Genomic DNA, 27,931 nt, shown 5'->3' with positions numbered 1-27,931 from the left:
ATCCGAGCCTAATATAGCTCAAGCCCGGGCAGGCCCGGCCGCGAGATGCCACTGCCCTTACATGAAACAACTACTTACGTTAGCTTCTACAACAGCGTATACAGGTTTAATGCTCAATGTAGGCCTACTAAGATATCAAACGACGGTTTTATAAAAACTATGTTCTGTTTTATGAAAACTTTGTGGTTTGCGAATCGAATACGGCTGAATTCCAGGAGTTGAGGCAATACCTGACCTTCCACTACACTATTAAGTATAAAATAACAAAGTACTTAACTATGAAACAAATTTACTCTGAATATAGTTGGAATATGATTTAAGATATTAAAACATTATTTAATTATTATACTTTAATCCAATGATTATTGTACTAAGAATTCATATTCTGTAGTCATTCCAGTTAAGTTTTATATCTATTGAACTGTATTATTTACAATATTTTTAAATAGAAAAAGCATACTTGTGATATATTCATTTAAAATCTTATATCACGGAAAGAAAACACATATTTAAGAGTGAAATGAGAACGACGCAAATTTTTCTTTTCGGGATGAATTTTGGCACTTTTAACACAAAATAATTATTTTATATTATATACTATTTTATTCATGGATCGTTTTACTCATGAATAATAAGCATTTAAGTGTTTTGGATATATAATATAATATTTTTAAATAAATTTTATAAATTCTTCATATATTTATCTGGCCGTTGATCGTGATCTATACTTAACAGTCAAAACGAGTTTTGGGGAATGACTGGATATAAAGCTAATACGTAGGCTATCAATGCAACTTTCATAAATACGTTGTGTTTTTTAATTTACATGGATAACAGCTGTATAATACCTCTCATTTATCAAAATAATACATTACAATAAATTATCAATAACACTTTCATCAAAATAATTACTGTATTTAAATACGTCCTAAATACATTTATATTATTGACCGTTATAAAGCCATGTATAGCAATAAATATAAAATGGGTCTTTTTTATAGTCTATGACATAATTGCTTAATAGATACTTATGTTAAATTTACCTTTTTCGTCGGCAATTCAAGAGCATATTCGCCAGTTTCATATTCTCTAGCATTACAAGTCCACAATTTAATACAAATATTTATAAAATAGGCAGTGACTCATGTGATGATACTCATTGTGCCCGGCCTCCATGCATCACTAACGCACTACCCATGGGTATGACACAATGTAGAACATAGGGCCATTAGTCATTCCACCATCCTTTATGATCTCAACTTATATTTCTAGCAGTAAACTGTTTTATGAGCCGGAAGACATTATATTCAAGGTCAACCCATCAGTTGTAAATCAAGTCAAACGATGACATACCTTTGAGGACGGTAAACTTCAAAGACTGTGTGGAGCATCGTGCTTCGATTTTAATTCTTAGAGTGACAAGTATTTGGCACCTTCCTAATAGTAATGTTGAAACAAGTTGTTAGATCATTGAATTACAATATACCGGAGCATATAGTGAATATTTAAAATTGCTTTTGCCTATAAATTGTAAACAAGTCATCTTTTTTAACTAACTGTAGTGGGTATTTCACAGAAAAGGCAAAAGCTAATTTGGACTGCACCAAGAACCTGGATAATTTAAACATTTACCGTTTTTTCAACCAAAACCGCACTTAATTCGGAGTCCCGTATGCATCTTAAGTTTTTGAGGTTAAGAATTTTCTTATGGATGTTCATAATACTTTGTATTAGACCTATGTAACGTCCAAAACCTACCATGAACCCTGGTACCATGTCCTATGAAGCCTATTCATGAACGGCGGTTGATCTAAATTTAGGAAGCTTAGTTATAAATGTTAAATAAAATATAACCTATTATTTAATAGATATTAATAATACATAAGATAATGATCTAGTCTATAAAAACATAAAATGTTTCTTCTTTAAGACAGATTCTTAAAAATTTTATACTTGGATCGTAAATATTTTCGAAATTCTATGTGATGTTTTGACACAATGGTTATTCAGTATTTGTAAGAAACGAGTTCATAGCGGGAGTTCACATGTGCGTAGTACACCTAAGGTATTTTAAAGAGAGTAATAATTAAATTTACAATAACATTGGATTTCTAGCAGCCTGTTTTATTTCTCAGTTTTAGTTTTAGACACTGAATTTTTGACAACATAGTCTCGGTTTACTGGATATCATACGTGTAGTATTGAATCAGTTTGTGTACATTATTAATGAAACTAGTCAATTGAAATAAATTCTAAGCGAGTAATGAATAAGAGAAACAAATAACAAACCTATAACAAATGTGAAATGTATACCGTATGTAAATAAATAAATAAATAAGAGAAATAATATACAACGAGCAGAGTCCTTAATTCCAACCGTTAAAGTCTCCAAGCCGGTGCGGCAAGGCTCAATCAATCTTGGGCCTACATATTGCCTTGTTATTAACGTCAAATTTTCATATTATTTTTAAGTATATATAACAATAATATCGGTTGAATAAATTGAAAACTGAGTTATTGTGCATTGTTTATCATGATATATCGAAGTGATTTATTATTGTTACGGTATATTTTAATAATACGAGAACTGACGTTTAAAATCGTAATATTCATTTAAATGCTAAAAAAATATCAAGCAAATTTTAAGAATAAATTTGAAAAAAAAAATTAAGACTACACAGATATTTCATATTTCTTGGAAAAAAATATGAATGAAAATCTTGTAGATGTGGTAAAATATAAAAATGACGTACCTTGTTAATAGTACAATCCTTACTAGTGTGGTATCAGCTTATGTATGACACAGAACACAAAGTTGACACATTCACTTAAGAACTGACCGCGTGTCAGCTAAAGTCCACTCCACAGTCCAACAACAGGTCATTCACTCAGAGCCCCTACTGCTCTACTGCCGGCCAACAGTGTTCCCCTCCCCCCTTCTTAGTCGTAGTCAGCCAATCCAGGCCTACAGACCTAGTTTTCCCCCTCCGATACCCCTTCCCTCGACCTTGGGGGGCCGTGGACCTGCAGGTTGCCGCTGCCACACCGCTGCTTCTCTGGCCCTCGCCCTACAGTTCCTTGTTGTCCAGGGAATACACCTGACCGAACGGAGGATGAACCGTCTCGGACTGGATGTCCTTCACAACTTCCTGTTTCACCGTTTAACGGTGAATTTCATCGCTACGTCATTTCCAACATAATAGCGTTGAATGTAATTCCACTAAGAGGTGTCTAACCTGATTGTAATTAACTAATTAATACTCTGATAATGGTATTTTCTTTTATGTGTGTCTATTATTAGAAATAAAATACATATCGTACAAAATAATATATACTATTTTGGATGATATGTGCAAATTTGGATCCTGGCTGCTAATGTGTCTAGCGTTACTTGAAACCTATTTATTTCTTTTGAAATTACCAACTGAATAAAATTCATCATACAAAGCTGTACTGTTCGAGACAAATACATTTCAAGTATGTTTCAAAATATTGGAAAATGAACGCCTTCTGTAGCGCTGTTGCCTAGTAATGAAACAAAAATTAGATTAACTTCGTTAATTGTCAAAAATATGTTCTATTATAATCTAAACTTGGTTTATCAATAGTTGTAAACTAGAACAAATGAGAAATAAAACTATGCAGTTTTCCCGAAGGTAGCGGGTAAGAGATAACGCTAAAAGTAGCGCAATGACCCTATCAAAACCGCGGACCAATCCTAGCTAGTTAACTGTGCACCTTACCATTTATGGGTATTTAGTACACAATAGATATAAACTGGCTAATAAGCTTCTAGTAAAGTAATAAGAGTAGGGAGGACCCCAGGACAAGCTAAGAGCGTAACTTTATATTATTCGATCTCAAACTCCAGATGAAACACCACAATCCGAACAAGTAAGTGAACCCTCCCAGATGTTGGGTCAAGAGCCGCCATTCACTTCTTCCAAAAAAATCATGTTTTAAAGTAAAACTTAAAATTTAACCAGATATTTCTTAGACATAGCTCAAGTCTCCCTCTAAGACCCTACATAAAATATTCGCTCGAGTGCGCTTTTAATAAAATATTCAGGTTTTTATCTCAAAGGTTTTTATGTTAAAGAAAATGTACTAGTGTATTATAAATTAAAAGTTTTTGTTTGAGCTAGTGAGTCTATGTTTTTCTTTGATTGTTTTAATCGTTTGCTGCTATCCATGACTTCTTATAAATATTTTGTGTGAATTATAATAATATTGTTCATATTTAATAATAATGTGTTCTTTGTAATAAATTCTTATCCTACGTCCTGTTGTGCTGAGTACGGCACGACACTTCTTATGTCCGTCATGCTAGGTTAATTGCCATTAGAATTTCAGAGAATTTAAAGCACACAATATTACATTTTAAGACCAAAAGTTACGAAAAGAAAATAATACAAATATAACTGTAACGACGAACGGGCAGAGCCTCGGAATAACAGCCCTCGTGGACTTATGCTTGCATTGATTTAGCTCCAACCTAAAACCAGAGATCAATTATTTCTCTTGTTAAACTGAGACAATGTAATACCTCTTGGATTATCTATGAAACAACCTCATAGTTTCAAAATGAGGTATTACTAATAGGAACCGTCCTATTATTGCCACTGTGTTAAAGCTCTTTTGTTTCCTTCGTTACTGTGGCAGAGGCTGACGTCACAAGTGCCACTAATGAGGGTAGGTAGCACTGCTGTGGGGGAAAACCAAATTCGCATTTATACCTTGTACTCTACCATCTATTACAAGAAATTTTAACTGCTTCAACTACTTTTGGAAATATATAGCGGATTTTCTACTACAATATATCACGTAAATATACAATACATCAGACTTTCAACAGATTAATCTGCTACTTTTCCAGCAATATCGAAATGATTCGATAGGGTTATTTCAGAACTTTTCTTATTTTAAATAACAATTCTTGTAACATTGCGTCAGCTCGTTAAAAATATTCTGCCAATATAAGATTCACAAAGAGAAGAAATTCAGTTACTCCATTGACTTTTCATAATTTCTACAAATCCTTCGACTGAATATTGAGTTATTCTGGTAATACAAAATTGAAAAAATCGTAATTAAAAACTCTGTTAGTGGGGTTAACTGGGTTTAATTCAATACAAATGCTCAAAAAATGTGTCTAAAGAAGACTATGATGAGTGATGCTATACTATCTTATCGATCTTAATATCTGCCGACCATGGAGACTACCCTTCAAATTCAGGATATAATGACATTCACGCAACGTTTTATGCGGCCTCCTCTACAGATATCTTGTCTCCATTTAACATTATCTGTAATATTAATGCATCCCTACACAGAAGAATCCGAGCCATACAGACATTGATTGAAACTAAGGGAGTCTAAGATTCAATCATTGAAAATATGTTGCTCTAGACTTATGCAGAAAGTTAATTAACAAATATACTTCTACATTTAGTATAAACTAAACATTTACAACAATGTATAAAGGACATGAACTTGTACTCACAATTAATTGGGAAGAGTAATCAGTGTTATATGTCAATTCAGTTATTGTGAATCTCTTGTTAGACAGTCTAAAACTATTTTACCAGTCATCTGACTGTAAATTTAAATAATCTTTCAATTTGTCACATTAATTCACTAAATTTTTTAAACTTTCTTATCTACTTTTATGAATGATTCCTATCCGCTTATGGCATTATTGAAAAAGTTTTAATAAAACATCTATGATATAATACTGCATAATATTGTTTTCAAGGATTCTTGCACTGGATATGCCAAATATACAAGTGTATAATTACGAATAGACGAGCTTGGTTGTTTAAGGGGTTGAAATGAAAAGGAGCTGCACGGTTAGAAACATTGTACAAAAAAATTGTCCAGGTTGTATCCCTAAATTTCTATAAACAGATTGATTGATTATATGTCTTACACAGCTTGTTATCTTTTCACTAAACCGTGAAAATTATAGATACCAGTACTAATGTCGTGTCTCAATACTGGATGATGGTTGGTTATTTTATCCCTTAGCCTAGTTTTTAGACATTTGCATGAATTCCGCCGATCATTTGTCTTACCTACAACTCACGTCATATCAGCGTTAGAACCCAAAACCTCAGTACTGTTATGTGATGCCGAGTTATTAGAAGGGAGTAAAGGTTTTGGTTGCGAGAAGTGTTTAATGAGTATAACTCAGGGTATGACGCAGTACTGGTATCTGGAGGATGCACCTGCATGAATTTAAGAGTGAAGGAGAGTGGTTATGTGTACCAATAACTTAGGAGTGGTGATGGTATAAATTTTTGAATATGCTGGTTTTGGGTTCTAGAGGTTAAAAATTCCGTTATGAGGGTGAAAATTCTGCACCTGCTTATATACATACGGGAAAAATAACCCGATATTGTAAACACAATAAATGTAATTTTTAAAATACCCATACTTAGCTTGATATAAAGGCAATACTTCCACATATATTGTACGAGTTCGTAATTCTATCATAAAACAATTCAAGATGACGACCATTCGCATTTAAAGATTATAAGGTAGTGGCCATTCAAATTTTGGTAACGTAATGCCTATATATAACATATTATTCATTGTAGCGTTAAAAAGTGCTTTAGAAATCGCATGTCTTTAAAAAAAATCTTTGTTCATGTAGTGTTTTTTTTTTTTAATTTCTTAATATTTAAAAAAAAGACAGATAAGTGGCCTTTCAGAGGTTTTAATAGTCTACAAAATGGCGGGAATAATTATAAACACCGTGGTTCGTAATACATTCAAACTAAACTTGATACAGAGACAGTATTTACGCATAACATGAATTTGTTAGCCAGTATTAACTTATGAAATGTTAAAAAATGGTGGTATTAGGAAATATTTTTATCTTGTGTATGACATGAAATAAATCCAAATTGACAGTTTTACTGAAGTTGTTTAGCAATTTCAAGCAACGTTCATTCTTACTTGCTTTACTATGAATATCCTTTTCAGTATGGTGGTAGTTTAAAGTTATAGAGGTAAACAATTGATCCATTACGAATACATTTTTTAATGTAATTTATCAATAATTTTAACCTAAAGAAATCCACGTTTTTATATTCAAAGAAATGTATATACTAATTTTTCCTTGAAAGATTTAAAGATTAAGGTTTTTCTAAATCTTTGAAAAAGGTCATATTAACATTGAGGTTTATTTTATAACCAGTGTTATGCGTATCAAATATCTAAACCAATAATGCATATTTAGTTTGACATTTCGAAATGTCGTCTCGTGAAATCTACAACTTCTTCCGACTGAGCCGTAAGGGATATTTTAAATTTTCTTGTTATATAGAGTGAGATTCGTATTTTACTCTATACTTTCATCTTCATATGAAGCATATTTGTTATAACATTTTTTTAATTATTTCTAAAACTTAAAATAGTTGGAAAGCACACAACAATGAAATAGTAGCGATGATTCTCAATGTCAACGTCATTTGAGAAAAACAGGTCAAGTCACAAAAACGTAGTTAAATTTGGATTACTTGTCAAAGACAATGTTATAGGTTTCCTCAAACAATGAGAAAACTAAAAAAGATCATTTTGATATTGCTCTTACGGGTAACCACGATGATAAAAAGAATAAATAAATTTGTAAAACATGTTGTACTGTCATATGGCATTTTAACTTGTGACATTAACTCGTGTGAACTAAGTACCCCAAGATATACACATAACTTAATGACTTGGTAACATAAATTAATGGATTTGGCAAGACAGGTTGAGACAGATTTCATATATAGACTTAGGGTGTTACGAGCTACTTAGAGAAGAAAGGGTTCTATAATGGTGCCCTTCCATTCATGGAATTTGGCTGACCGTCAATGAAGCTCAATTGCTCAGGAGGTTGGCACGATTTCTCTTTTGTATTTTAGAGGGATGTAAAATTTCTTTTCTGTGCGACCGTCTGCCTGCCTGTCTGTCTCCACGCAGGACAATGAGTATAGGCTTACATTTCACATCCAGTTACAACTCTTTATTACCTCGCGACACGTGGTAAGGACCGCTCCCACCTTGTATTTATATTATGTAATTACTAATAAATAAGTAATGATATAAATGGACATTCATACCGTGCAAATGTATAATCATTCCAAAGGAATGTGTCGACATTTAGGATTCATATAAGATACAATTTAAAAGTATTGAACTGTCAAACAACAAACTGACTGACAAGTAGACTATACAGGCACATGATTAAACGTTAGATAATGTAGTTTTAAATATGAAATTCAAATATATTGTTTTGTTATAGCCGTTTTATATGTGTTTCTCCAGACTGAAGAAAAATATTATATTTTTATATACAAATATAGGTTTCAAGAACCACGTTTGAAAATAAAGAACATATTTCAGAGTGTGAAATTAACTAAGTTGGTAAAAAAAGTAAAATTAAAACTGATGTTACTAAAGTACCTATATACATATAAATTTTAGATAACTATTTTTTAGTTTTTATCCTGTGAAACCGAAGGTTATAAACGTAATCGAACAATATGAGTATATACACAGACGATAATTTGTGGATTTGTAAGAGTTCGGTTAATAAAAAAAATTATTTATTGTAATTCTTTTTTTATTTATTTAGTTTCTAAAATATTGTTCACTCTACTGTAAATTAAAACCAAATAGGTATACTATTTTCACTTAGTAGTTACTTATGGCAGTAGCCTGGTTACTAATGACGTAAATAAACTCGTAATCGTAGTATGGCATTACTAATTTCCCTTGTGTTGACTATAATTAGTCTAATCCTTTACATTAAACTACAGAAAGGTTTCTGAATTGCTAAAATCATGCAATATAAAAACTTAATTCGCATAATAATTATTTATATTTGATAGGCCTAGTTTTAAATTTAAATATTTTATACACGGTTCAATCACGTACCGTTCACTGATTTAATATACTGCTTACCTTTAGAATATACTGTGTGAAAAGTATATTTTTATTTATATCTCTATTTATTCAAATCTCAGAAAAATATAACATTATACTCCATACGTCCTATAACATTTTAACATTTCAAATTTGACCTTAAACGCAACCCATAACGCGAACTCTGTTGTCTAACTTATAAACCTAAATGGCTACTAGGTCTAGATCTAGGGATTATCTTTGACCCCATGTACTAATGTCCTCAACATTTTAAGTTGGTTCAATTTTTTTTTTTTTTTTTAAAGAATACCTGATTTTAAAACTACTGTAAGATGTGTAAAATATTTAATTAATCAATAACATATGACCAAACTATTGTAATTGACTTAATGCGTTATTTTATAAGACGAAGAAATAGAACATGTGTGACATATCTGTAATCGGAAAGAATCCAAAATATGTTAATATGGACAAATTGGATGTCAAATTAAGATTAAATAGATCCGATCTTCCTAACTCCTTTAATATTCCGATTAACAAGAGAGGAGCGAATTGAATAACGAATAACGAGAGAATTGTAGTGAATCAACGTCTCTGAATAGGAAAAAGGTTAAGAAGTAGTTTTTGATCTTTGAAAAAGGTGGAATAGAAAACAGGCATTACAATTAGTAGAGAAAAATAAAAGTAAATAAATAGCAATATTATAGATGAAATTTATAGAACATGGCATTTATTAACAAGGCCTTCAGTCATATAATACATAAAATGGCAGTGAAATTTGCCGTATTGGATTTCATTTCATAACCTATACACAGACAGTTAATAGATGATTGAATTAAATCAATTTTTATTCATAACAGTACAATTTAAAACTAACCTGAAAACATTATTCTAAACGTGCTTAATCAATTTACTGTACCTTTTAAAAAGCGTCTTCTCCAACTTCATTACATTTTTCTATTTGTTTAAGAATTAATTTTGTTGCTTGCTTTCCGTAGTTCAACAGGAATTTCCTTTAACTACGTAAAATGTGTCTAATAAGCGCCTCACGGGCATTGACTTTGACCTCGTAAACCTTCTCCTTCATCCATCCCTATATGCAAAATTCCAACGGCGGCGTACGATCTGGTGGCCAGTGTATAGGACCTTTACGATTGAGCCATTTATTTTGAAACTGTTAATTCAAGCAGATGGAAACAATGTTTGAAAAAATAGGCGATGCATCATCATGCTGGAAGTAAAGCTGGCGTCACTTTGCAAGAGGAACATCTTCAAACAATGTGGGTAAAATTTTCTTGAACAAACTGAAATTACGTCTGACATGTAAAGCGTTCTTGAAAAATAAACGGTCCAATCAGCTGATCATGAATAATAAATACCACACCCTACGTTAATGCTAAAATCCTGTTGAAAGTTACGCTTAATTTCTGCATGAGAGTTCACTTCTGCCCATGAATGTTAGTTTCGAAAACGGTCGATACCATCACGAGTGAACTGTGACACATTGGTAAATAAAATAAACTTAAAAATTCGAGAATAAGTGTATAAGTAATTACAGTACTCCAAGCGATTGAGATTGTCTTCTGGATTTAAATACTGTTTTTGTTTTTTTTTATGATACGGATAGAGCTGGTTATTATTGGTTGTTCTCTATACTTTACATTGGGTAACCCTGAACAATTTAGAATGTCTTGTATTAATACCTGGACTATGTTCAATAGCAGACACAATGTTTTACTCAACAATAATATCATGTTGGCAAGTGTGGTCTTACTGGAACTTTGCTTTAGGGAGTGATCCTCTTTTTCCGTAACGTAAGAAATGTAGCACCAATTGTTCTAACATTAGGAATTCTGCGATAAGGGTAACGTTGTCTGTTTCCTTCAAAAGCGGTCGTAGCACTACCTTTGCATAAAGCATAATAAACACTATGTTGGCGTATTATTTACATTTAAAAAAGTGAGACATTTTTTACTTACTCGAAATGAATTTCAATTACTACTAACAGAACAATACACACATGGAATGAAACTCAGTTGTTAGCTCTCAAAATTATTTTACTTCTACAATTAAAATCAACTCATTGTTGAAAAGCTGCTTATTGTACTGCCAACTTATGAAATAAAAACTTCCCGTAAAACATAATTTTGTGTTTTAAATTTAATTATATCAAGAATCAAGAAAGAAATTTATTTATAATAAACATTTACAATCTTGGGTCCCAACAAATTACAGATAATTTATCGTTGGGTTCCCATCTTTACTATACACAACATCCTAATATAAATGTGTTCTAATCACAAAAAGAAAACCGATTGAAACGCGCTTTTGGCGTCGGTGCTTTCAGCCATTACCAATGGAATGCACAACCAGACTACAGATAAAGTAATAGCATAAACATAGTGCCTGGATTAAACCATTGTATAATATACATGATCGACATATTCTATATTCACGACCATCTACTACTAATTCCATTGAAATGTATTACAATATGTCAACACTAGTTCAATATAATGTATCACCTGCAACAAACACACACACGCACGCACGCACGCACGCACGCACACGCGCACGCACACACACACACACACACACACACACACACACACACACACACACACACACACACACTTTATTCTGTAAGAATATAAATCCAATTTCAATGTATAAGATAGAACACCATTCACAGGTACAATTATATGAAAGGTTATACAATATAATCTATTTTCCTAAGCCTAAACGTTCACTAGTCTACTCATCACTTTCCATTTCAAGTAGCCAATCAAGTATGTAAGGTTTAGCAACGTAAAAATTTTTAAATTTTAGCAGTTCTATTTGATTAAATATTTTTGTATATCAAGCCGTACAGTATTTAAGCAGCACCTGAAGCACTCTTCTTATCAAAAATCAATCTACTTTATGAAACAATTTAATTAAGAATTGAAATGTACAATTTCTCAGTATAAATTCAATGTTTGTAATGGGCAATTAACAAAGTTACTGGTAATTAAATGTAAAAGGCATGTTGTACTGTAATGAATAAAAAATAATTTAATCAAACACATATTTGATTTCTGTGTACTTTATTTACACCGTTTTGTTCACGATAAAACTTTCTGAAAATGTTAAAACAAATTTGGATTTGTTTCTTGGTGAAAGATAAAACAATGATTTTTACTGTATTTTTTGCATTTGACATGAGTTTTCTTAAAAACTACTTACAGTTGTGGGACCTGTTTTATTCAATTTATTGAGGCAAATACTAAATAAAACGATTGAATTCGCCTCTTAATCTATCTTATCAGAATTCTTGGAAGACCTCGTTTTACATGTTAAGCTGAAATTTGGGTGAAATCTTTCTTTCGCTAGCCGTAACTCGCTAACGAAGCATTTCCGGACCCATGCTTCTATACACTTTTATAATTATTTTTACATGTACAATAAATTACCTTCAATATTGTAATATATATTCCCTTGAAACAGTAATTTGAGGCGTATATATAAATTCAGTTAGCGAATTAGACGGCTATCATTTCTGAAGTATTAAAAATATTTACAAACTTGATGAAACATTATATATTCATACAGAGATTCCATTCGTATACGCATGGATACCATTCTACGGTGCCGCAGAATCAAGTTCTTTGACCGAAGATTTATATAATCCTGTTTCCAGTTTTCTCCAGCACTCGGTATAAAAAAACGTGTGCAAAATATTCGTGGAATCCACAGGCACTACCTTCTTACCCACCGATACACTTCATTGCATTCTGTAGCCGCACAAAGCGTGGTTCGCAACGGCAATCCGAATGACTTTTATCACACATATCTTAATGGTGCCAGCAGCTATTGTTGAACGCAATGCAGTTTTATTGTTATGGGCAGTCGTTTGGCTAAGTTGATGGTCATGACGAATTACACACTTCTATCGTTTTGCAGACCTAAAAGTGTGGAAGATTAATTTAAACTGTTGATTTGTGCAACCAATTGGTTTAAGAGCTACTTATTGCGCATTAGAAGTGCTAAACTTGCGTCTGTATTTCACAAATAAGGTATTGGCCTACTACGAGCAATGTAAGTATGTAATGGAAAATTATGAAAGAAATCGTTAAAGAGACGACGTAGAATTCCTAAGCACCTCTTTCACTGTAAGATATATATTGCACTGAATAAATGACTAAATTATGGTGCGGCAAGAATTATTATTGTTATGATTACGTGTCAGTCACCACTGATTAAAGTTCAATAATGGCTTTGAGAGAAATTGAAAGGATGTAAAAATATTATCATATACATCAATCTTCATGAAACTAAGGAATATAACTTAAATATGAATCATGTTTTCATACTTACTAATTTAATTAATTTAAAAAAATGCTAATATTTGCTATATGTTTTAGCTAAATGTTGCCGAAGTCAATGCAACCTGAATCAATGTCATGAATGTAAGCTAATGTCAGAGTAAGAGGATTCCAACCATTTGCACTCGTTCACTCATATTTTTAAAGTACTAACATTTAAAAAAAAAATAGTCAAAGGTGTTACGCAATTACCACAATCTTGAACTAATCGACCATGTCTGCGTCTTGTGTTTTATCTCAGATTCACAACGTCAGTGCGTAATTTCAGTTTCTGTATTTTAAAATCAACAACTTATTACAACGTTCCGAGTCGTTCCCTTGATGCCATCACAATGATCCAGGATCTGATATACATAGAACTGTCGTTAGACAACAACTCAGAACTGCAAGGAGCTGAAAATATTTTCTCATTTGAGAACTAGCCCACCGACTCTCCTCCCTGTGTGCTCCTTTGTCACCAATAGCAGGATAGAGTCCTAGGTACTATACGTGGATCCTTGTTATGTTTGTTGCAGGTGATTTTAAGTGGTAATTTAAGTGTCCTTAATACTTACTTATATTCTTTGCCTTAAGAACCGGGTATGGTGAAAAGGCATTGAGTATTACTCCATAATAAAATATTAAAATTAAAAAAGTGACATCCTTATTTCTATTCTTGTAATATTGGGGAATATCTCATCCTAAGAAGTACTAAAAAGACTGAAATAACAATAAAAACATCGAAAATGTACAATAATATTACTTTTTATTGTGTCAACAATTATAAAAATTGCATACAAACGTCAAATTAAATTATTTAGAAAATATGTACATCTATTTTAAAATTTCCCCCATTCATACCCGTTCATACACAGTCCACATTCATTCCTAAGACTCATACTTACAGCCATACATTTTTAAAATCTTCTAAATGTTACCACCCGAAATAGAGGATGATCCAATTACTTTAAATTTCAATCCCGGCGGCTCATCATAAACTCTTCCACTGAGTAAAACACACTCGACACCAAAAAGTGTCTCAATCGAGCTTTAAATTTTGTTGGTTCATTCAAATTTTTTATTTCATCAGGGAGCTTGTTGATCAGCTTAACACCAACCCCGGATGGCAAACGTTGAATGCGGCTGTTCTGTGCGGGTGTAACCCGAAGGTTGTCCCTGCCTCTTGTTCCGTATTGTTGGACGTCCCTGCCCCGGACCAACTCGCACTTAAATCAGCAGTACAGGGCGACATCGAGGATGTAGAGACAGGGCAAAGTTAGCAATCGAAGCTCCCTAAAAGGCATCTCTGCATGAATTTCGGGATTTAAATTTTGAAATGATGCGGGCAGCTTTCTTTTGACTTCTAAATACTCGCTCAAATTTGTATTTAGAGCAGCTGCCCCATAGCCTCCAACCCGTACGTTAGATGGGGGTGTACAAGGCCGAAGTAGGCCATTTTTAGTACATCCCGGGAGCAAAATTTTGAAAGGTTCCGTAGAGCATAAATGCCTGAAGAAACCTTTGAGCAGGTACTTTCAATGTGATCGTCCCAAGTCAGACCTCGATCAAGGTTACATTCCGAGGAACTTGGTTCATCAGTTTCCTCTATGAGGACATCGTCCGCCATCATAGCAGCGCGATTCTCAATCTCTCTTTGCCGCAAACAGAAATTTAGTGGATTTGATTTGGAGTTGTTTGTCCTCAGATATAATTTAGAAAAAAACTGAATACATGAATTCAGTTCTAAAAAGGAAATGATTTCTAATTCATGTTTTGTTGGAGCTTTAATGCAGAGCGTTGTATCGTCAGCTTACTGGGACCATTTTCCCTCTCAGGAGCGATGAGTTCAGCCTGTTGACGTACACAAGGAACAAGACTGGTCCAAGTATCCCTGTGGGACTCCATAGGCCATTCTAACTTTTCTGACAGGGAATTCGCAATCTGCCACACACTGGCTTCTATCCCTGAGGTTAAAACGAGAGCCATTCATTGTGGCAGACCTCGAACCCCGCACGTCTTCAACTGGTACAACAATGTATCATGATGTACACAGTCAAATGCTTTGGATAGGTCGAGAAATATGCTTAGCACATGTTCTCGCTTCTCTCCAATCCATCGACAACTGTTTCAATGAGATTTGTGACGGCATCGATAGTGGATTTGTTCTTTCTGAAGCCGAACTGCTCATGACAAAGAATTTGATACCTGCCAAGGAACAACTCAAATCTCTTCAGAAAAACCACTTCAAAAATTTTGGTCATAACCGGAAGGATTGAAATGGGGCGGTAATTTTCCGCAAGGCAGGGATCATCTATTTTGAAAATGGGTGTGATTTTCCCTAATTTCAAAAGGGAAGGGGAAGATGCCTTGAGCGAAAGACAAGTTGATCAAATTTGTGAGTGGAGTCAAAATATGCTTATAGCAACTTTTGAGCAGCCACATAGACATGCCGTTAATGTCACAAGATTGTTTTGTTAAAGTTCCTGTATCACGCAGGACACCTCCTCCTCACTCACGGGAGACAGCGCCATTGATGAGATCGGTCCCATCGATGACACCTCAACACAGTTAGAGCCTCTGAATGGTGGGCCAAACGTAGCAACGGAGGAAAAAAAGAATTGAACTCATTAGCTACTTTTAACGAATCTGTCACGAGTTTGTTTTCGATTTTCAGTTTTGGTGTGTTTAAAGTGTTTGAGCCAGTAGGTTGGGTCGTTGCATTTTTGATAATGCTCCAAGCAGTTTTAGAAAAGTTTTCGCAATTGATAAGTTTGTTTTCAACTTCCCGTGCTTTTGCAGATTTTATAGTTTTTCGATATTGGCTCTTAAAATTTCTAAAAAATGCTTTAAATTGGTCGTCTTCTGTGCTTACGTAAATCGAATGATAGAACCTCAAACGAGCTCGCAAATGAAGTATTTCTTGAGTCATCCAAGAGTTTGTTTTTCTTTTTTTTACTTCTTTGACATTTTGTAAAAGTCGGTGGAATGCCGAAAAAGCTGTTTCTTCGCTGTCAGAATGATTTTAAAAGGCCCAAGTTTCTTTTGCTAAGGACGAGTTGAAAAGCGCGATGTTTTCAGACCTCAAGGCTCTTTTGAATTTGGATAGAGGAATTTGAGTCAAAGACGAACAATGACTAATAATGGTCTCCTGAGCGAAGTGATCAGAGATGGCCGCGTTGATTTGGGATGTTTGTGATTACGTTGTCGATGGCTTTACTCGATGTGGCGGTTACTCGTGTTGGAGTGTTTATCGACCAAATCAGCCCGAATTTAAGAATGTCCCGTAGCCGCTGGGTCAGGGGGTCGGTGTGGTCTAAGGCGTCAATATTGAAGTCGCCAGTTATAATGAACTTGGACAACTTTAAATTGAGTAAATTTTAAAAAGATTTTCAAAATGTTTCAAAGAATGTGTTGCTGCACCCATTTGGTGATCGGTAAATGCCAAATTATGTTGATTTTGTCTTTTAAATTGATATTCATTTTTATCCCGACCACTTCAAAATCTAGATCACAAGTGTGATTGACCTTGAATGGGAGGAATTCCAGACCAGATTTTACAAAAATTGCCACACCTCCCCCCTTTAAAATGCGATCGATCGAAAGATGTTGCCAATACATAGTCCTCAATCCTGAACTGTTGGACGGTTTCAGATTTGAAACCGTGATCGAAGATTACGAGAACATCAGGGTGAAGCTCGCCTGCCATTAGAGACAATTCGTCTACTTTATTTGTGGCAGACTGTGAATTTGAATGCACAACAGAGAACATTTTGGTTAAATTTAGGATTTTGTTGATTTGATTTTTGGTTGTTTTTTGACAAGTTTGGCGCAAATTTTGACGCTCTAGTTCTGGTGATACTAGCCTACGTTTTTACATTATCTGCGAATATACAGTTTTTTTTATGCAGGTGCATTGTGATTGGTTGTGTGTTCACTCTTTACAGCCTCAGCATAGGTGTCAAAGGGCAGAGTGTGAACCAATGCTGGAGGCGGCGACGGAGAAGCAGCAGGCGGAAGTCACTGATGGGCGGCTCTCGCAGGTAGCAGCCGGCGACGGGACCCTCTGGGGCGGCGGAAGCGATGTCCAGTTTCTTTACACAATCCAACAGGAGCTCGGCCAGTAGATATTTGTGCTGCGGCTGCAGGTGCATCCCGTAGGGTCTGAACGCCTTACGCTGGATAAGGTTGAAGTCAAGTACTTCAGTCCCACGATTGCCTCACGCACAGTTCCTCAATGTACGAGTTCACTCGTGCGGTCTCCAGATTGATAGGGTGGTTTGCAGGCAGGACGTGTCGATGGGGCAGAGTAGCGACGACAAATCTGGCAGTCCTCAACTTACCAGCGATGCGTCGCTCCAGGTTTTTATATATATTATTCTGCTGACCAGTGGCGACATAATTAGTGCCGGCAATAATGGCACAGCAACTCCCAACTGGTGGCAGACTGTCGGATGTCGCGTCCAGAAGAGTAGCCCCTGGCTTGCAGATCCCACTTACGGCGGTCTTCCGATCCACCATCCGCCGCACCAAAGCACCAAAAACGGATGCGTCTTAGATCTAATAAGATATTTTCCATAAAAATACAGCTAAACATTAATCTTAAAAGTGCTTCAAGATTATTTTTTTTTTCTAATAGAGCCAAAATCAAGATGGATGCCACTACAGTCGCTCTTAATTAAGTTAAGATTTCTTGGATAGTACTTTAGTGCATTAGGACATTGAAACTAGGATCTAACATCTTCCACCCATCAGTCTGTTGGTTGGGGCTTTGCTATTCTATAGTTGATCTCCCAAATATGATGTTGAGACGATGAATGTATACACATGTACCCGAGTATTTTCTAGCGGAACATAAATAATCCAGAGTCAAGGAGGTACTAGATTGTGTGACTGTAGATTTATTCTGTTAGAGCGATGATAGAGTGCGAATGTATTGTTGGTAAACCACAATCTCGCATTCAGCACTCCCTTATCGGCAATGTTATCGCTGCTTCGGAAACGTAGCTTATTATTCCCCTAGTTCTGTACACATACATACCAGCGTAGTGGAGTTCAAATTAACTGAGGCGTTTTTACTCACATATATATATATATATATCCATCTCTTAGACTCCTTGTTAACTTTCTGCTTGGCCAGATATATTACCTTGTAAAAAAGTCCAATTATATGTGGCCAGCTGGCTTTCAACAAATTAGCAACATGACTGTAAAAGTTAGACATCTCAGTTACAAATTGGTTAAACACATTTTGATGATGACCATAATCAATTAATCCCATGGCTGCTTTGGGAATTTATGTGCTGCTTTTATTTTAGAACAAAATGCTGTTTTGCCAGTACTGTGGTTGGAATTATTTTATTTGCATGAAGCCCACGTAATTTAGCCACTGTGCCACTTATAGAGTGATCAATGCGAGTGCAAAATGCGTTTTTTTACAAACCTCTAGAAAAATTTCAGAATGTTCTACTTCTATTATAAATAATTCATTGTGATAATATTTACTGATGTATAGAATCGAGCTTTTGGTATTTTCCTTACACGGATTATCTATCATAATCAACGATGGATTAGATGCTCCATCGTTGATTTTCACTATTACTAAGCACCTGGTCTTGTGCTTGGCTGGTAACAAAATTTGAACTTGATGTTTCGTGCTATTGACAAAAACTATAAAAAAATAGTACGACTCGTATTTTAGTTTGGAATAATCTTACTCGTAAAAGCGAAGGACTAAGATGTGCCTAAACAAGTAAAAGTAAGGTAAAATAAGATTATAGATTCTTTAGGTAGAAATGCTCATACCTCTATTGCAGAGGTACGTTCTAAGATGTCCGTAAGAAAGTGAGAGTAAAGTGAAATAAGAGTATAGATTCTTTACCTCGGAGTGCTCATACTACTATTGCAGAAGTACTAAGGCGTGCGTAAGAAAGGGAGAGTAAAGTGAAATAAGAGTATAGATTCGTTACCTCGAAATGCTCATACTCCTAATGACGAAGTACTAAGGCGTGCGTAAGAAAGGGAGAGTAAATTGAAATAAGAATATAGATTCGTTACCTCGAAATGCTCATACTCCTAATGATGAAGTACTAACACGTGCGTAATTAAGTGAGACTAAGGTTATATAAAAGTACTAAGATGTCCATAAAAAACTGAAACAAGAGTATAGATTCCTTAGCTCGGAAAGCGCATATCCCTAATGTATTATTGTATTGATGGAATTGTAAGAGATGGTGTTTAAATTGCAAATCAGAGTCTTTGTTTTTTTTACTACCAATAAATAACAATGCAACCCTAATAACGATGAAACCTATTACAAGAAATTTATATTATTTGTAAAGCATAGGTATGTCAATATTATAATAAACTATTATGTCCAAAACGTTTAAAAGAACAATAAATTATACTTTGATCAATTGACTATATTTGTTATAGGTTTGATTTAGTTATGGTAAAAAGTCATAAAACTTTATTTTCATTTCAATACTTAAGTTATCGTTATTAAACATATAAGAAATGAATGTAGAGAAGTTACTTTCCGGAGAACAATCGGGCTAAATGGTTAGTATGGAAATGGGTAGATATTTGGCGGTGTCCCGTTGTGCACGAGGAATTATTTAATCACCCTAGACTTAGGAAATGAGACTAAAATGAAGTAAGTAACATTACTATTGGGACCGGATTAGTATCGCATATGAAGGTGGAGGACTAAGATATGACCAGGTAAGTGAGATTAAAGTGAGCTAAGTAACTGTAGGTATGGGCTCGGAATATTATTACATGTGATGGTGGAGGACTAAGATATGACCAGGTAAGTGAGATTAAAATGAGCTAAGTAACTGTATGCTTGAGCTAGGATTAGTATCACATATGACGGTGGAGGACTAAGATATGACCAGGTAAGTGAGATTAAAATGAGATAAGTAACTGTATGCTTGAGCTAGGATTAGTATCACATATGACGGTGGAGGACTAAGATATGACCAGGTAAGTGAGATTAAAATGAGATAAGTAACTGTATGCTTGAGCTAGGATTAGTATCACATATGACGGTGGAGGACTAAGATATGACCAAGTAAGTGATTGTAAATTACTCGATCATAGTTCAGTTGTAGTGGTGGTGTTGACGTAAGAATTATCCATTATCCAGATATTAACAATTTGAATGGATTTCGCTTTCCTTCGGACTATATGCTAGGAATATGTTTAGTTCATAGATGGGGCATCATACTGTATCGTAACAAGAATACGCAGCAAATAAGGAGAATGCGGTATTTAAATGTCTATTCCTATTGAGATATAGCGTAGACTGTGTTGTAGACAATACAAAGCTGCCACACAACTCTATGTGGTCAAATTAAGTGTGTTGATAGAGTACCTGACACTGGGGCTGAGACTTTATATGGCACTACATGGTATAAGGCACACGTTTATGACTTTGAGAACGATAGGAAGACAATAACCCCTGCCCCTAACTGACTCTAGTACTGTATTACTTCTGTTTCGGAAGAGGAATTTTGAGGTTAGTAGCATTATTTAACTATCATGCACAAAGAGTTGGTACGGAATCTGGTTGTCTCAAAATACTGTGAAACTTTTAAAATCGGGACTTATATTTCGCTTGTTTTGTGTAAACCTATTATAAGAAATAATTAGATATAAGTACTAGTTTTAGGATGAATATGAGCACACGATCTTCCCCAAACACTTATAATGGTAGTTGCTTTTATTGTCGGTACTAAAACTCGTTTACTACTTTACATTTTAATTCAATACTTTCTCCAGTTTTCCTATTTCTCTTCGCTTAGCCTGCAGTACGAAATACGCTTTGTCAATAATTTACTTTATAAGCGTAAGCGCAGCAATAAATGAGCCACATGGAATTTACGTGACTGAAGCTCAAATACTTAGCTTGTGGTTAACTTAGAAACTAGGATGTTTATAAATATTTATTTAAAAGTAGATAGACAATTTAAAAACAAAAAAATCATTTGCAATTTTTAAATATAAGCAACATATTTACAAGTTTATCATCACGTCTATACGTTTCATTACACGCAATACTGGACGGACTGTGTAAGCTACATATTTATATTCTCCAGATTTATTTATTTGCTCGAAATATAAATTACATATATACAGTGATAGTGAGGATATAAGTGAAATATATGGTGTCCGCTCCTTGTATGACGTCTGCTGTTCTATGGTACTTACATCACGGTATCGCTTAATTATTGAAGCTTAGTATCGAACTTAGTAATACGATATTATAGATATAATTGTTTTCTAAGATGGTTTTATTAACGCTTATAAGATAAATATATACCAGATGATCGTGGATACCGGGTGTCCCTTAAAAAGAGCGTTAGGCACACATGCGTTACACCTGTATTGTATTAGTTTATAAAATGTATTGTTTAACTAATATAATGAAAGGTTAAACTCATTTAAACAAATTTTATATTTGGGTGTTTAACATATATTTCCTGTAACTAGCAGTTACCCGGAGCTTACTTTTGGAGCATTTTCGTACCGAATAACTGGGTAATGCAACCGAGTAACAGACATGTTGAACCCCTTTATTGGTTTTCACTGGAAGAAATTCTAATCTCATGATCCATATTATTATAATGAAAGTTTCAAGACCATTAATTTTGAAATCTGAAGTCGGTGCATGAATTTTAAGTTGATATAAGTACGAATGATATAAATGGAATTTATGTTTTTTTCACTATATTTGTTTAAAGAGGTCTAACGGTTTCAGTAAAACATTAATTATTTTAGGCCAGTGCAAAAGAGTAATAAAGTTGATATCCGTTGCTTTCTTCGTGAGAGCACTTATGATGTAATGGAATCCTCTAATAACTTTGAAAAGGAAATATGCATCTTTTAAGATAGAATATTTCAGATTTCATAGAAAATTTCAATATAATCGCACATTGTAGCTTTAAAGTGATAAAAGCACATATTCCAAAAACAAAATGTAATCCTGCAATATCTAAAGTAGCTAATTTTAAGTACATTATATGTACACATTACAATATTCTTTAATACACATTATAATATTCATTCAATATTACATTCAGTTATAACATTGTTACATTAAATTACTAGCACACACTGGCATACTAAAAATACAAACACTAACACATTTCTCACCAATTAAACACATATTTTACGTAAGCTCATGCAGTGTACATATACTTCACGTTTAAATATTACTCTAAAAATCTTGTAAACGAACAATGTATTTGTCTGTTCATGACGTAACTATGGCGGGAAGAGCTGATTCTATGCGTACAGGTATGTTGAGTTTAACTCCAATTAACCTTCCACTCACATACTTGAATCCTGGAATCTGGAGTACTCGTCCGTCTAAAGAGATCCAGAAAAGTCGACAACGAAGACCTTCTTTAAATCTGGGTAAACCAGACAGTGATCTTCTGTAGTCTAGGTGTCTCTGATGTTTAAATTATAGAGAGAGGTAATTTTGAACACCTTCGTCGCCGACCTTTTTGGGTCTCTTCAGACGGACGTGGACTCCCGATTTCAGGAATGAGATCAACTAAAAAGTCGCATAAGCTTGTTTACGTGACACGTTACTGATATAACCAACAAATTAATTTTAAGTTATTTAGTAGACTGAGAATAACCGCCTGAGAGGTTTAAACAAAAATACTCCCATAAGATTTAACACTGGTAATTTGGAAGACCGTAGATAGAGAACCCTATAGTCGGATGTAGTTAAAATCCACAAAAAGCTCATCTATACATTGAGCTTTAGATTTATATCAAATAATAAAATAAACAATAGTCTTAGGTACATAAAATAACTAAACAACATTCAAGTGTGTATTTATGGTGTATAAGATATGGTCGTCATTCTATGTAATGGGTTTAATTTAATTTGAGAACCTGTTTTTTATAACTTACCAATACTCAATGCAGGAAACAGTTGTCGTAAAGCCCATTCGTGAGATTACCATAGTTTGATTATCACAAGTCAGAATAAATGGAATAAAATATAGTATCATAAAACTGTGTTTACATTTTCTTGTTGGTTTTATATAACAAAGGATTTTATATAGCCAAATCCCCGTCTGTCTGATCCGTTTTCTCGAAAACTACATGAATTATTTTTTTTAGACAATATTGAGTACAATTCTGGCGCAAGTCACTCATGGGATTTGGCTAAGCGCTAGCAAAGCACTAGATTTGAAATTGTGGATGTAATCTCAGCGAAGCCTATTTATTACGTGACATCTGGTTTGGCGTACTTCTGCCGGGTTTAAGTGTCTCACGGTTGGTTTTAAGTGTGCCAAGTTAAAATACTGTGACTTGTGAAAATATTCATGGTTTGTTTTTCTTACTCTTTTTATATCCTTTGATTTTGACTTCAACCAAAAGTAAGGCTGCTGATGGTATATTTTTTCGGAAGTTCCTTTTTGAATTCACAATTAACCTGATTATTCAATGCAAATTAGACCTAGGATAAAAGAAAATTATTTACTGTTACTATTGAAACAATTCAGGGATTGTATTATCCGCCAAACTAAGGTCCATATCAAGAAATGCTAGTGTCTTGCATTAATTCAAACTATACAGTTACTTATTTCCCAGATATAGTTTACAGGAAGAAAGAGTAAATACTTTTCGATGTGTAACTGATCAGTATCATTCATGTTTAACGTAAGTTGTGATCTTGAATATCTTGTTTCATTACGTTGTTCAATGAAACGGAGAATCTGAGTACTGTGGTGGTCCACTAAAAAGGTAAATTTGTTGAAAGCGAAGACAGGAAGACAGGACCAGGGGAGATGTTGAAGGTTGGTGGGTCGTTCTGGAGTAAGTTACTCACCGTGGCTTGTACAGCGACCGTTATCTGACTGGTGACAGCGCAGCTGGCGATCTGCTCGGTGGAGGCGGACAGCGGCTGATAAGATGTTATCCGGGCAAGGTCACGGAAGGTCACACGCTTACCGGTTCCCAGGAGCCACCTACACATCTGCCTCGTAAACCGGAGACCAGAACGAATTTTGTCTTGAGATTTGGTCAGTTATTTTGCAAATATATCTCATCAGATTTTTGTATAACCAGAAGTCATATCAAACCCTTTTCAGATTATTTGTATCAAACATATTAACGAACTTAAAAAAGATACTTGCGAACGTCGAGAACATAAGCAAATGCGTTCAGTCTCACAGTTATTCCCACATACAGTATAGAATGTTGAAGTGGGTGATCGTATCCTGTAGATTTCAGAACACCGCAGCTTTTGTTTTGGGGTGGGGGGATTGGTAAGCATATCTTGAAGCCAATTTGAATAAAATAAATACTGTTAGTTTTGTACTGAAATATTGTAGAACATTCAATAGAATGAGACACATACACACTTTTTAACATACTGGTTTCATCCAATTTCACTTTATAACATATACACTGTAGCCATTTAAAACTGTATAGAAGAAGAATTAAGCTGAGGAACAAGCCAAACTCCAAAACAAATGTCCACAGAAATACTGACAGGTGAATCCTGCCATTTAACAACAATCTTACAGGCATTTGGATCAAATTGTGGAATCACCCATGCCCTGACAGAAAAACTGAAACAATCAACAGTCAAATAAAACCATCGATATGACAACTTCACACTTTAAAGTCAATAATTAAGATCTCAAAAACTAGGGAAATATGAAACCAACGAAGAAGTTTTAGAAAATAGTATCACTAACCACCAAAAAAATCCCTCCGCTTCTTTTTTAGGGAACACAATATTTTTTAACTAAATCCATGTTTTATAAAATAAATGTAAAAACATGCCACACCCACACTGGATCTATAAATCATCTACATACTGTAAACATTTCTCATTTTTATATTCAGCAGTTTTTTTTTTTTTTTTTTTTTTTTTTTTTTTTTTTTTTTTTTTTTGCCCTAACACAACATTCCTAATCCTTATCCTTACTGTAACTGCCCGTAATTTCACTAGGAGTGATCAGAGGCATTGTTTCCTCTTTTACTGTAGTTAGGAAAGTTAACGTAATCTATGAAGTTAACGAGGATTATATTTCCCAACACTAAAATTCACTGTACCACATTTTAAACGCTCTCCAACTGCTCAACATAAAATTGTTACGATATATCAAAGTAAGCAGGTTGAAACCTTTAACGGTTTATACCCTGAGTAAACATCACTATTACTTTTTTAGTATTACAAAATAACTGTAATTATTCTGTCAGAAAGTGGTTATTTAGAACTTTAGTACTACATTCAAAACATTTGTAAACAAATAAAGACAATAATTGTTACTGATGACTTCATGGTTTTGTTTATTATTAAAGCTGTTACTAGAACATAATTTGCATATTTTTTAATTAATTCTATGAGTTTAAAAGACGTGAAACAGTAAACTAAGTTTTTCAATTATTTCAGGATATTATCACTTTATTTAAGGTTTATAAATGCTCGTTCTTAATATGTTCTGTAAAAATCGTTAATGTTAACATAAAAGATGTGTCTATACTGTTGCAAAAGTATTTCCATCACAATTATTTCGATGTTTGTTGTCCTAAAAAAATTATTACATTTTTATTTACTGTTATTTTATTTGCTTAACTAGTATAGCAATAAATCGTTGCAGCAAGCTGACGTTTAAAGAGAAAAGGAAGCATATATATAGAATATTTATTACTTTTTTATATCTAATTTTGCGTACAGTGATTAAGATTTGTTAAACTAAACGCGTGAATTAAAATTACTAATTTATAATATTAATGTATAATTGATATACATTAAAAGGGAAAAAATAAAGTCCAGCGTAGACAAATGTGAGATACTATTTGTTACACAGTCGTGGAAATAAAACTTTTTAAAAAGTGTTCATTGAACGCCCTACAGTAAGTGCATCTCTTAGACACTCTACAGAATAAAGAATGTGTAGCAAACACCGAGAATGTGTATCGTATTACAACAATTAAGTCTGTTCTACAGAATAATGAATGTATAGCAAACACCGAGAATGTGTATCGTATTACAACAATTAAGTCTGTTCTACAGAATAATGAATGTATAGCAAACACCGAGAATGTGTATCGAATTACAACAATTAGTCTGCTCTACAGAATAATGAATGTATAGCAAACACCGAGAATGTGTATCGAATTACAACAATTAAGTCTGCTTCTACAGAATAATGAATGTATAGCAAACACCGAGAATGTGTATCGTATTAAAACAATTAAGTCTGTTCTACAGAATAATGAATGTATAGCAAACACCGAGAATGTGTATCGAATTAAAACAATTAGTCTGCTCTACAGAATAATGAATGTATAGCAAGCACCGAGAATGTGTATCGTATTACAACAATTAAGTCTGTTCTACAGAATAATGAATGTATAGCAAACACCGAGAATGTGTATCGAATTACAACAATTAAGTCTGCTCTACAGAATAATGAATGTATAGCAAACACCGAGAATGTGTATCGAATTACAACAATTAGTCTGTTCTACAGAATAATGAATGTATAGCAAACACCGAGAATGTGTATCGAATTACAACAATTAGTCTGCTCTACAGAATAAAGAATGTATAGCAAACACCGAGAATGTGTATCGTATTACAACAATTAAGTCTGTTCTACAGAATAATGAATGTATAGCAAGCACCAAGAATGTATATGGTATTAAAACAATTAAGTCTGTTCTACAGAATAATGAATGTATAGCAAACACCGAGAATGTGTATCGAATTAAAACAATTAGTCTGTTCTACAGAATAATGAATGTATAGCAAACACCAAGAATGTATATGGTATTACAACAATTAGTCTGTTCTACAGAATAAAGAATGTATAGCAAACACCGAGAATGTGTATCGAATTACAACAATTAAGTCTGTTCTACAGAATAATGAATGTATAGCAAACACCGAGAATGTGTATCGTAATTACAACAATTAAGTCTGTTCTACAGAATAATGAATGTATAGCAAACACCGAGAATGTGTATCGAATTACAACAATTAGTCTGCTTCTACAGAATAATGAATGTATAGCAAACACCGAGAATGTGTATCGTATTAAAACAATTAGTCTGTTCTACAGAATAATGAATGTATAGCAAACACCGAAGAATGTGTATGTATTAAAACAATTAGTCTGTTCTACAGAATAATGAATGTATAGCAAACACCGAGAATGTGTATCGAATTACAACAATTAAGTCTGCTCTACAGAATAATGAATGTATAGCAAGCACCAAGAATGTATATGGTATTAAAACAATTAGTCTGTTCTACAGAATAATGTATGTATAGCAAAGCACCGAGAATGTGTATCGTATTAAAACAATTAGTCTGTTCTACAGAATAATGAATGTATAGCAAACACCGAGAATGTGTATCGAATTACAACAATTAGTCTGCTCTACAGAATAAAGAATGTATAGCAAACACCGAGAATGTGTATCGTATTACAACAATTAAGTCTGTTCTACAGAATAATGAATGTATAGCAAACACCGAGAATGTGTATCGAATTACAACAATTAGTCTGCTCTACAGAATAATGAATGTATAGCAAGCACCAAGAATGTATATGGTATTAAAACAATTAAGTCTGTTCTACAGAATAATGAATGTATAGCAAACACCGAGAATGTGTATCGAATTA

The sequence above is a fragment of the Homalodisca vitripennis genome, chromosome 4 (assembly GCF_021130785.1).
Source record: "Homalodisca vitripennis isolate AUS2020 chromosome 4, UT_GWSS_2.1, whole genome shotgun sequence".
NCBI classification, from domain to species: Eukaryota; Metazoa; Arthropoda; class Insecta; order Hemiptera; family Cicadellidae; genus Homalodisca; species Homalodisca vitripennis.
Note: the sequence above shows the minus strand (reverse complement) of the source record.